The following is an 11,764-nucleotide window of genomic DNA, read 5'->3' on the forward strand; positions in this document are numbered from 1 at the left end:
AAGAATATCTAATGTTTTGACTACGTATATTGAAAGGCCTTAGCCCGTTGTGGGGGTTGCTGGGAGAGGCATTTCTCACAGCTAAGCTCCAAACCCCTGCAGAGTGGATCAGAATAGAGCAGTGTAAAGTCACTGGAAAGATGAAGAATAAATAGCCTCCTGGTCTTGAGATTGGACCACAACCTGAGTGAAAGCATTGCTATATATAAAGAAAGACTTGGGGGATGGGGTTGGTATGGTATGGCAATTTATGAAAAGGAGAAAGCTGCTGCAGAAGCTGCTCTTTATCATCCAATAGATAACAATGTTTAGCCAACTGATTTTAATGATTATCTCAGTCCCAGTGGCAAGGTCTTCCAATTAGTCACTCACTCATGTGTTCTTCCAATTCTCTTGAATACATTTTGAACTCATAGTTGTGTGCCTTAGTGATTAATATACATCAGTAAATGAAATAAACCAAAAAATTCTGCCCGTCTGGGGAGTGGGATGATGGGGGAGAGAATGTCAAAGTAAACAATAAATAAGTACATTTTATAGTATGTTAGACTACACATAAATCCTCTAAGCAAAAAGTCTACTTTTTAAGTCTACTTTGGTTTCAAGAAAACAAGGAAATATTATATTACTGAAGTCTGTACTATCGTGATTAGTATGGAAGAAGTGAATGTAGACTAAATTTTAAAATACTGAAATCAGTGGGTCCAGTAGAAACCCAAAAGAAATAAAGAGGTCCTCATGAGGTACAGATGATAGACATTTCAGAGCCACTGGGGGAACATCTTGGCCACTAAGGAGTGTCCTCTGAACTACTTAGGAATTATGCTCTGAAGTGACCAGTAAGCCACCCACACCAAGAGAATCTTTTGGACTATTAGGTCTCAGAAGGCAGAGATAGTCTTATACTGTAGCCACCTTTATGCTTCCAGTGCCTGGCACGTAATAGACAATTAGGTGTTTGAAATGAAGCCCTAAAACAAATTGTAAGAAAAGCAAGCCTCTTTACCTAAATCTGAACATCCCAGGGCATTTTTTTCTTCTCATTTGTCATCTAGTCACAACCCTTGTTGTTGTAAAAGTCACTGGCCCAAAGCCAACTAGTATAAGCAAAAAGGAAACTATTTTCTTTTTGGAGACAGAGTCTCGCTCTGTTGCCTAGGCTGGAATACAGTGACTCAATCTCCATTCACTGCAACGTCTGCCTCCTGGGTTCAAGTGATTCTCCTGCTTCAGCCTCCTGAGTAGCTAGGATTACAGGTGGCCCGCCACTACGCCCGGCTAATTTTTTTGTATTTTTAGTAGAGATGGGAGTTTCACCATGTTTGGCCAGGCTGGTTTCCAACTCCTGACCTCAGGTCATCCACCTGCCTTGGCCTTCCAAAGTGCTGGGATTATAGGCATGAGCCACCATGCCCAGCCAGGAAACACTTGACACTGATTTCAAGAGTGATGCAAGTAAATTCTTAAAGGCTCTTCCTCACCTGCTTTCCACCCCTCCCCCCCCCCCACAGAAAGCTTCTCTTTAACCAGAAAAAATGGTTACGTGCAGCCCCAAATTACACCCATTTAGCTTTTTAACCTAAAATGTAAGTTTTCTTCTCTAGTTGCAAATTAAAAAAATCTCAGACAAGGACTTTTGACTACCTTGGATCACATGCCTGTTCCTAGAGCAGACACTGGCCTGCTAGTCTTCAGTCATTGTCTGTCCTTAGCTAGAGCCAAGGCACTAACATTGGCAAGCCATCCAGAAACATACAGTTAGAGAGGAAGGCCCAGTTCATCATTGGAAGTCAAGATGTGAAAGACTAGAGATCAGAGGTCTTCTTATAATATAGCGCAAAATGCCTAAAGGCCAGGGAGACCTGAGCATCTGTAAACTTCTGAGAAAAGAAGTAATGGTACCAGTGATATTCAGGGAAGCTTTTTGCCTTGTGTTGCAGAAGTAATAGTTGAAGTTATTCGGGATGGTTCAGGCCAGGACCAGGGAGGATGAAGAGAAAGTGCTGAATTTTGAGGAAGAATGAGTAGAAGCCAATCCTAGATTGGCTGTCCTGAGCAAGTGAGTTTGAAGAAACTAATTTAGCACAAGTGGCAGTAGAACTTCACTGTGGTGGAAACCTCACCCTGCTAGGTGAGGCCAGGGATTCTCTTTGGTGCTTCTGAAATTACTGGCCACTTGAAGAGTAATTCCTAAACAGTATCAGTGCTTGAGTAATATTGCCAATGCTTGCTTGCTATGATGCTGTCTACATGGGGAGTGGTTTTTGTTCCCTATCCCTTCCAAATAACTTGGATTATTTACATATATTGTTTCTTTGGATAGACATGCTCTAAAAAAGTTTGCCTCTAAGGTGAAAATTCCAACTTTCGCTAAAGTGGTTGAAGTTGCATATTATTAAATGTTAAGGCCAGGTGCTGTGGCTCACGCCTGTAATCCCAACACTTTGGGAGGCCGAGGCAGGAGGATTCTTTGAAGCCAGGAGTTCAAGACCAGCCTGCACAACATAGTGTGACCCCCAATCTCTACCAAAAAAAATTGTTTTTTTAATTAGCTGGTCATGGTGGTGTACCCCTATAGTCCTGGTTACCCAGGAGGCTGAGGCAGAAGGATTGCTTGAGCCCAGGAACTCAAAGCTGAGGTGAGCTATGATCATGCCACTGCACTTCAGCCTGGGCAACTGAGCGAGACCCCATCTCTAAAAAAATTTTTTTTAAAGCTATTCAACATAAAATATAAAACTCAGTAAAATAGGACATTATGACAAAATTTTGAAAAGAAATAACTCCTTGCCCAATTTTCACAATACAAAGAAATTATATAACATGGTAAAATTAGTGTGAATTTTTTCTCTGTGGAAAACACATCTGTATTGATTTTGAAAAATCAATTCTGTTCTATCACAATATAGATGTAGTCTGATAACAATAGCTTTTTAGTGTATAAATGTAAGGTGTACATGTTTGATGTACGTAATGAAATCGTTACAGTAGTCAGTCAAATTCACATATCCACCTATAATCTACTTGATCAGCAAATTTCCAGTATACAATACATTATCTCAGTCCTCTACTGTAGTCTCTAAATTTATTCATCTTCTATAAGTGTAACTCTGTACTCACTTTGATCTGCATATTCCCATCCCCCCCATTTCTATTCTATTTTTATGTATTTTACTTTAAAAACTTTTTTTAGCTTCCACATTTAAGATCATGCAGTATTTTTCTTTTTGTCTGGTTTATTTCACTTAGCATAATGTCCTCCAGTTCTATCTATGTTGTCACAAAAGGCAAGGTCTCATTTTTTATAAGAATATGATGAATAATATTCCATCATATTTTCTTTATCCATTCATCTCTTGATGGACATGTGGGTTATTTCCTTATTTTGGCTATTGTCAGTAATGCTGCAGTGAACATGGGAGCACAGATGTTCCTATGAGGTGGCAATTCATTTCTTTTGGGTATACACCCAGAGGTGGGATTGTAGATCATATATGGTAGTTCTATTTTTAATTTCTTGAGGAACCTCCATACTGTTTTCCATAATGGCTGCACTAATTTATTTTCCTACCAACAATGTGCAAGGATTTCCTTTTTTCTGCACCTTGCAGGCACTTGCTTCATGGCATTTTTTTTAAAGTTAGTAAAGAAATACCACAGAATGATTCCAAATCAAATAATAAAAGTGTACGTTTAGTGTATATGCTTCTTTTTAACCTGTTTTATAATGTTAAGTGTTTTTTTCTTATAGAAGCAATTCATTTTTATTGTAGAACATTTGGAAAGTACTAAGGAGTATAAAGATGGAGAAAATAAAAATCATTCACAGTCCTGTTATGCAGAGAGAATTTCTATTAATATAATTATTGTGTACAATTATATGCATATATTATGCATATATAACATAATTATATATGCAGCATAGATGCATGTATTATATGTAATTATATGTGCAATTATGCACAATTATGTATGCGGCACATATGCATATATTATGCATTTATAATGTTTCACATTGACAGTTAATATGTATATATATTTTTAAAGATTTGAGTCTTATTGCTGTTGATAATACTGTGTCAAATCCTATTTTCATTAGCTGTATTAGTATCCTTATATCGTTATATATTTATTCAGTAGAAGATTTTTAATAACTATGATGTTCTGTCTTATGAATATATGGTATTTATTCCTCTACTTCCAGGTAACTTTGTTGTTTGTGAGTTTTTGCTGTGAGAAAAATGTTTATATGAATACTCTTGTATGCATGTCTGTTTTTTGTAGAATTGGAATTGAGAAAATACATGAGCTTTTTAGATGGTTCATTACTTAACATTTGCCAAATTGCCCTTTAGAAAATTTGTGCAGATTTATGTTCTCACTTGAGAACATATAAGAATGTATGAAAGTGCCTTCATTTCTCCATAACTGCAATAAGTGCTTCTGATTGAATAGATGAAATTTGAAAGGTAACTGATAGAGAGTCCGTATGGATTATTACTAGAGATTCAGATGGTTTGAAACACAGATTAGTCCTTCAGTTATGTATGTCTACATAAACAACTGTCCCAGAACTCAGTGGCTTAAAACGATGATTTCTAATTTCTCACTTTTCTTTAAGTTGACTAGGCTCAGCTGTGCTGGTCTTCAGTTCCATGCAGTATAACTGAGGTCATGGGTCTGGAACAAACACCAGCGTCTCTCCTCGTGGCCTCTCATCAGTTAGTCTGTCTCAAGTTTTCTTTGTAGCGTGGCAGTTGGCTTCTAAGAGGAATTATCCTAGGAGAACAGACCACAGTTTTAGACACTTATAAAACTTCTGCTTATATCATGCTTTCCCATGTGGTCCTGGTTGATGTAAGTCAAAGTCAGAAGTGGGAGGAGAGCTACATAGGAGTGCAAATACAAGGAGTGTGGGACGTAATGTAATGGACAGCCAGAGATGATAAATAAGTTTCAGCCAGCATTGCAACTCTGTTTAGCGATAACTGTTTGAAGCAATGTATTCAAAAGAATTTGGAGACCAACTTCTGGATCAGTGGGAAAGCATATTGTGATAAGCTAGTGATGTATGCAAGGATTTAGGTGAGGAAGTGGATATACTGGTGTGTTTACCAGTACTAATTCAATATCTGTTCATTTTTATCATAAAGTCAGAGACTTAGAAAATCAAAGTAAGTCATGAACTTGAATGTAAGCCCAAATATTTTAAAAACATTTGAATACCTGAGTAAATTTAGTCTTGATCTTTAGTTTATTCCAGTTTCACATTGACAGTTAATACACTTGGTAGTAAAAGATATAAATAATTGGTATCTTAAGGCTAGATTACTTTGCACAATACAATTATTTTACACCAGGGCTGCTGTTTCCCACTGATAAATGACACAGCTGTAGCAGAGTTCAAACATGAGGATCAAAGTACCTATGCTAGTAATCAAGATAGTAGTGCCTTGGGTTATATGAGTGTGTAGACAGATATCTCACATATGTATTTGTGTGAGGGGTGTGTGTGTGTGTGAGAGAGAGAGAGAGAGAGACAGAGATTTTATGTGCTTGACTGAACTGTCGATTTGACCTTTGGACTAACTCTATGATCATCAGTGGCAGTATTTGAGTAAGAGTAGCACTATAGCCCTCTGCCTTCCAAGAGGACTTGTAGGAAGATGTTCCTACTCCTCCTGATGCAGTAAAGTCTTCTTTTATGATTTTTCCCTTCTACCCCATACTCTGCTCCCCAAGAGGTTATAAGTATCAGTGGTTTAGGGTCCATTTTTCTACTCTTCTTTCTTTGCATGTACATACTTATATATACATAAATATTTTAACAAAAATGGGATTGTCCCGTAGGTACTATTCTTTAACTTTTTATTTAATAAATATCTTAGGTCTTTTCATAGTACTGGTTAAAGGTCAATATCGTTCTTTCAATAACTGTAAAACATGTCTTAATGGTTTTGTTATACTCCTGTTGTTGGACATTGAGGTTTTTTCCTATTTCCCCTGCCCCCTGCCCAATTGCTAGAAGTATGATAGTGAACCAATATAAACAGAATCTTTGTGGTCACATGCAAATATTTTTATAAAACAGTTGTTTTATAGAACAACTATTTAGATGTGGAATTGCTGAAATAGGCTGTATTCGTAGTTGAGCTTTGGTAAGTTGTAGTAAGATCCTGCTAAACCCCGTAAGTAGAGTTCAAAAAATTGGAAATGCTTAAATGTTTAATTGTAAGATTGAAAAATAACACTTTTTAATAAGTCTGTGGAGCTACAAAAAACTTACAAAAGTAATGATATGACACATTGTGCAAAACTGACTGCATAATGATTCAAAAAGCCCCAAATGATAACAATACATTCACTAACTCCTTTGAGAATTAGGGTTGGCCAAATCATTGGAGACATTTGCCAATCACATTCAGATTAATTTCTGGTTTTCCTATTTGGTTTACTGTTAGACAACTTTCTTCCAAAAAGTCTTAATTATTTATCCTTACTTGTATCCTTGCCAGCACTTGGTATTACTGTACTTAAGTTTTGGCTAGGCCAATGGGCAAAAATGGTATCTTCTTCTTTGAATTTACATGCTCCTGATTTCAGCCATGCATGGCATCTTTTTCAATATTTATTGCCCATTTGAATCTCTTCTGTAAATTTCCTGTTTCACATATTTTCTGTGTTTTTCTATTGAGTTATTTTTCTTAGTGATTTATGTTAGGTATTTATTTGTATTTTTGATATCTAGGCCAGTTAGCTTAGTAGACATCTCGAAAATATTTTGGTTGTGCACCCCTACAAATAAAAAGTTTTTGAGTATATACCCTCAAGTACGAACATTATACATGTATTTATTTAAAAATTATATACATGTAATGCTGTCAATCTGTGTCTTACATATTAGTAAAGCTGTTTTTTCTTATTATTTAAAAATAAGTGTAAATAGAGGTACTAAATATTTTCTCCTGCAACCCAGTGGAAAGCCCAGTGTGCACCCACTTAGGCAGTTAGGACTTCAGAACATAATATACCTTAGACCAGTTAGAGTTGCCAACAGGAATATGCTCTCTGTTTTGTGACCACAGTGTGCATCTTCATAAGCCTGTGGGCACCAAGAATTGTGGTGAAGTGGAAAGTAGCAATGTGTTAGACCTTGACTCTCGTACCTTAGTTAGCTGTATTACTTTGATAAAATTGATACTGTTATATACCAGTTTTCTCTCATGTAAAGTGGAGAGGATAATTCTTGTCTTGCCCATTTTAATAGGCTTATGATGTTGTGAGTTAATTTATATGAACAAACTTTGAAAAACTGTGAAACATTACATAAAGAGATAAAATACGTGGGTATATGTTTTCCAAGTTTATGCCATTGGGGTTCTAAGAGAATATGCCTCAATATCATTTATGCTGAAAAACAACTTAAAATGCATGGCCTGCTCAGAGTGGTTTAGAAATGTGATCATTTAGTCTTCCTCTTATATAGATTTTACACCTCTTGAAAGTAGGAACTGTTACACATAAGTCAGTGAGTATTTGTTGATAGTGTAGTGTTCACTTAATAATATACGTATTTCTTTTTTCTATTTAAGAAAGCCTTGTGACTTAGGAATTAGAAATCAGTTTCTTTGTGAAATGCCTAGACAGTGGTACTAAGGAGAGCTTTCCTTAAAGAGAAAGTTTAGGGCTGCAGATAAAAGGCAGGACTTAGCTTGAATATATTCTACAGGAATGGAGAATTCAAGGTGTTGTAACGTTAGGGACACTTACATAGGTGAGTGGAACTGAAGTGTGAGGAGGCAATACTAAAGGCAGTATGTGGTATAGGATACCCAGGAGTGACTATGAAAAGACAACTTTGAATGAAGGTGTTGCTGCTGTTTGAAAAAGATATTTTGTAGTTTCTTTTTTCTTTTTTTTTTTTTTTGGCAAATGAATGAATTTAACCGCAGAATGAATTATTACCAGTAAAGGGGGATGGTGGAGAGAGAAGTAAAAGAAACTTATGCCTCAAATTGGGATTGCAACTGTATAATTAAACAGGTTTGAAATATTGTATTTTATTTTTAGAGACAGGGTCTCACTCTGTTGCCCAAGGCTGGAGTGCAGTGGCATGATCAGAGCTCACCTCAGCTTTGAATTCCTGGCTTCAAGTGATCCTTCTGCCTCAGCCTCCCGAGTAGCTGGGACCAAGGCGTGTGCCACCACACCTAGCTAATTTATTTATTTTTTTTTAGAGATAGGGTCTCACTATGTTGCCCAGGTTGATCTCGAACTCCTGGGCCCAAGCCATTCTCTTGCCTTGGCCTCCCAAAGTGTTAAGATTATAGGCATGAGCAGCTGCACCTAGCTTTTGAAGTATTTTATTTTATTTATTTTTTTTTTTTTTGAGACGGAGTCTCGTTCTGTTGCCCGGGCTGCAGTGCAGTGGCATGATCTCAGCTCACTGCAACCTCTGCCTCCCAGGTTCAAGCAATTCTCCTGCCTTAGCCTCCTGAGTAGCTGGCATTTCAGGCACCTGCCACCACGCCTGACTAATTTTTGTATTTTTAGTAGAGACAGGGTTTCACTATGTTGGCCAGGCTGGTCTTGAATTCCTGACCTCAAGTGATCCACCCGCCTTGGCCTCCCAAAGTGCTGGGATTACAGGTGTAAGCCACCATGTCCGTGAAGTTATTTTAAATGTGTTAATACTCAGGCTCTGCAAAGGTGCTGGAGATCAGGCATGCTCAGGCACGTACTGCTGGCTGACACAGGCAGAGCCCCTGACCAGTAGTAGCCCCTGAACACACTACGTGTGGGCGACGGGCCTAGCGGGTCACATTCCTTCTGAACCCTCTCTTCTTCTCATTTGATTCTCAGGACAACCCCACAGAGTAGGAAACAGGACAGTCCTGGTTCGATTCAAGTCAGTAAACTTTTTATGCTTACTCAGATGAATGAGAAGAGGAGGTAACATGTATATTATCTACTTTCAAAAACTTAATTACTTAAACTCTTGAAGAAGGTGGAAGACTTCAAAAAAGAAATTCTTTTGAGAATTTGGAAAAGTAGATGCATTTCTCAGAAATAGTTCACTGAAAAAATTGTGTATCAGAAAAGAAGGATGAAAATAAAAGGAAATCAGCTAGTTATTTTGTTGTTAACAGAATAATCTCAGGCTCTTTCACACCTAGTCATCTGGATTTTTACAGTATCAAGTCAGCCCCTCCCCTCCATTATTCTTATGAAAGTCTAGCTGCTATTCCTTTCTCAGCAGGTTCTCTAAAAGAAGCTCTAGAAAGGAAACAAACATTATTATTGGTAGTAGAAGTAAAGTCCTTTGGGGTTGTGAGTCTTTACTGTATATAACACTTCCTTTCTGACCTGCTATTTAAGCCTCATTACAGAAGATGACCCTGAAATTGAAATATTTCACAATTATTGGTTTCAGTTCCTCAAAAACATTAATGGAGACAATTAATATATTATCAGAGTTGAATAGAGGTAAATCATTATAATCTTGCTGTATCAGTTATTGCTCTATGACAAACCATTCAAAAACTCAGTGGCTTGCCTGTAATCCCAGCACTTTGGGGAGGCCAGCGTGGACGGATCACAAGGTCGGGAGATCGAGACCATCCTGGCTAGCACGGTGAAACCCCATCTCTACTAAAAATGCAAAAAACATTAGCTGGATGTGGTGGTGGGTGCCTGAGGTCCCAGCTACTCAGGAGGCTGAGGCAGGAGAATGGCGTGAACCCGGGAGGCGGAGCTTGCAGTGAGCCGAGAGAGCACCTCTGTACTCCAGCCTGGGCGACAGAGCGAGACTCCATCTCAAAAAAAAAAAAAAAAAAGAAAAGAAAAAAAACTCAGTGGCTTAAAACAATAACTATATATTATTGTGCATACTTTTCATGGGTTGGCTGGGCAGTTTCTCCCGTTTGTTTCTTTCTCTAGTTTCTGTGGGGCCTGCTCTTATCTGAGATCACCTAGTCAGGTAAGAGGCTTTGCTGATCTTGGCAGGTCTAGCATGGCCTTATCCAGGATGATGGGAATGACTCTTCCTCTAATAGGTTCCGGCTTCATCTGCTAGGCCCAGGCTTGCTGTGATTGATGAAGACAGGCATCCACCCGAGTGAGCAGAAGCACCTAAGTGTCTCTTGAGGCCTAGATTCAGAACTGGGACAGTGTCACTTTTACTGCTTTCTGTTGGCTAAAGGCAGTCACAAGGTCAGTTCAGATTCAAAAAGTGGAGAAATGGACTCCATCTTTGGATAGGAGGAGTTGCAGACTAACATTGTACAAGGTTGTAGATACAAGGAGAGGTGGAAGATGGAGGCATTTTTGTAATCCATGTAAAGTACATGCTGAAAAAATTACTGAACCCAGCTAAAGTTTAGGTTCTTCAGTCTGAAATATGGGATTACACTTGATCCTGAACACACTGCTGATCATATATGTACTCCTTAGATTATATAGAAATCTATGTGGACATGTGTGGGATGACCCTCTTTATTAAAACTGTTAATTCCTAACTCCTGTAGAATAGAGTTATTATGTTTTTTTCTTTTGATGCCCTGTTTAGTTGGTTTGGTACTTTCACTGGGGCTGTGTCAGTTTAAGGTCCAAAATAGATCTGACTGATTCTGTTTTGGGGGATGGAGGAAGGTATCTTAGGTCTCAGTGTGCTTCTGAGAAGTCTTTCAAGTAGATGACCTCCCCTGTTCTGCCCACACCCAAAACCCACTGACCAAGCACTTGCTGTCATGTTACCCTGTTTTGTTTTCCCTGTGGCACTTATCACTGGTTCAAATTCTTATTCACTTACGTGTTTTCTTTTTCTGCCTTGTGATATGAGCCTCACAAGAGTGGGGACCTCCTCTGACCCTCTTTGCTGCTAAATTCTCACAGTTAAGAATAGTGCCTTTCTGTTCTTAGGAAATGCTCAATAAATATCTGTTGAACATTTGTAATAAATATTTTGTAATAAACAAGTCAGCAGTTTGTTAAAATACAGTGTGTTTAAATGCTATGTCACTGGTGCATTGCAGACACTTGTTGGGTATTTATGGAATCTTGAGGGAGGGCCGTGGTCAGTAGGAGCTCAAGGAGAATGAAAGCTTGAAGCCACAAAGGGTTTTTCTAGATGAATCCAGTGAAAGACAGATGAGCAGGAGAGTTAGGGTATGATAGATTTGTTGAAATGTTGAACTGTTAGACTTCAGGCTGGGAAGGAGGGAAGTAGAGCAAAAAGTGATCTGATAGATTGGGATAGAGATTCTTCCAAGACCAGAGAACTCCCACAGGGAAGTAGTTAAACATGTATACTGCAAGGTTGGAGGTTTGGTGTTGCAGTGTGATCATTGAAGTCATGATTTTAGATGTGCCAGGTTATGGGTATGACAAGGTTCTGGGATTAAGAGAATGGATGGCTCAGGTAGTTGAAGGACCTTGGGGGAATGGGGAATAAATATCTGTTCTTTGAGAGAATGCAGTAGGACAGCTGATGGGAGAAAGTCCTTAACAGCCAAGGTACTGAAGTAATGCTTTGAAAAGAGGTTGAGGGTATAGAGGAGTTTGCTAATTATGGAGCACCATTTCCATAGGTAGTTAAATTTGTAAGATAGAAGGTGGACTGTAGAGTAGGTCAGGGATGGAAAAAACAAAGCCTTGTAGGGTTAATGCCAGGTCAGTAGATGGATTGAGAGAGGAATTGGAGATAAAGTTAATTTGGGCATTGAGAGGTTTGCTGAATTTAGTTTCAGTAGACTCCTAGAGAAAG

At 38.4% G+C, this 11,764-nt stretch overlaps 1 protein-coding gene across 29 annotated transcripts in view; it reads left to right on the top strand.

The window, feature by feature from the left end:
* The window catches only part of PLEKHA5 (pleckstrin homology domain containing A5), a 245,546-nt gene that overhangs the window by 10,023 nt on the left and 223,759 nt on the right, over positions 1–11,764 (top strand). The window lies entirely within an intron of this gene.

This window comes from Pan paniscus, chromosome 10 (assembly GCF_029289425.2).
Source record: "Pan paniscus chromosome 10, NHGRI_mPanPan1-v2.0_pri, whole genome shotgun sequence".
NCBI lineage: Eukaryota > Metazoa > Chordata > Mammalia > Primates > Hominidae > Pan > Pan paniscus.